We start from the raw sequence: 603 nt of genomic DNA, 5'->3' as shown, positions 1-603 counted from the left end.
CCTCCCAAAGTGATTTCCACATTTTTGGAGCCCTTAAGAAAGATAATCGTGGCTGTTGATTTGCTTCGGATGAAAAGGTGCACGCTTGGTTACAATCATGGTTCCTTAGTGTAAAACCCCTTTACTGTAACTTATATTTTTCTGAATAAATTATGACTAACTGAAACCCTCAGCTGCCGACAGGTGTTGTTGATATAACTCGATGTGGACAGCTGAAAATGTGTGCCCCGACCGGGACTCGAACCCGGGATCGCCTGCTTACATGGCAGACGCTCTATCCATCTGAGCCACCGAGGACACAGATGAATAGCGCGACTGCAGGGACTTATCCCTTGCACACTTCCCGTGAGACTCACATTCCCAACTGTCCACAATTCTACATATGTAATGTACCTTATAGACATTATATTTTACTATGCAAAATTTTTTATTTGCTTCTGCGGAGGACTGCTGAGTACCAAACCGTCCATATGGCAATATTTATACTATCTGAACAAATAAAAAAGGGCGCGGCCTTGAATTTTTTCTTCGAGGATAGTTAAGAGGTGCCTGAATGATCGCTTTTTTCTTTTAATATCCCGATATTATCATATAAGTATGGTT

At 41.8% G+C, this 603-nt stretch overlaps 1 non-coding gene across 1 annotated transcript; it reads right to left on the bottom strand.

Annotated features, from left to right (window-relative positions):
• Positions 1-223: 223 nt before the first annotated feature.
• On the bottom strand, positions 224-297 carry Trnat-ugu (transfer RNA threonine (anticodon UGU)). Its single transcript has one exon. It is a non-coding gene; the product is annotated as a tRNA-Thr (tRNA).
• Between the last annotated feature and the right edge of the window lie 306 nt (positions 298-603).

This window comes from Schistocerca serialis, chromosome 6 (genome assembly GCF_023864345.2).
Source record: "Schistocerca serialis cubense isolate TAMUIC-IGC-003099 chromosome 6, iqSchSeri2.2, whole genome shotgun sequence".
In the NCBI taxonomy this organism is placed as follows: domain Eukaryota; kingdom Metazoa; phylum Arthropoda; class Insecta; order Orthoptera; family Acrididae; genus Schistocerca; species Schistocerca serialis.
Note: the sequence above shows the minus strand (reverse complement) of the source record. Positions and strands in the feature narration are given on the sequence as shown.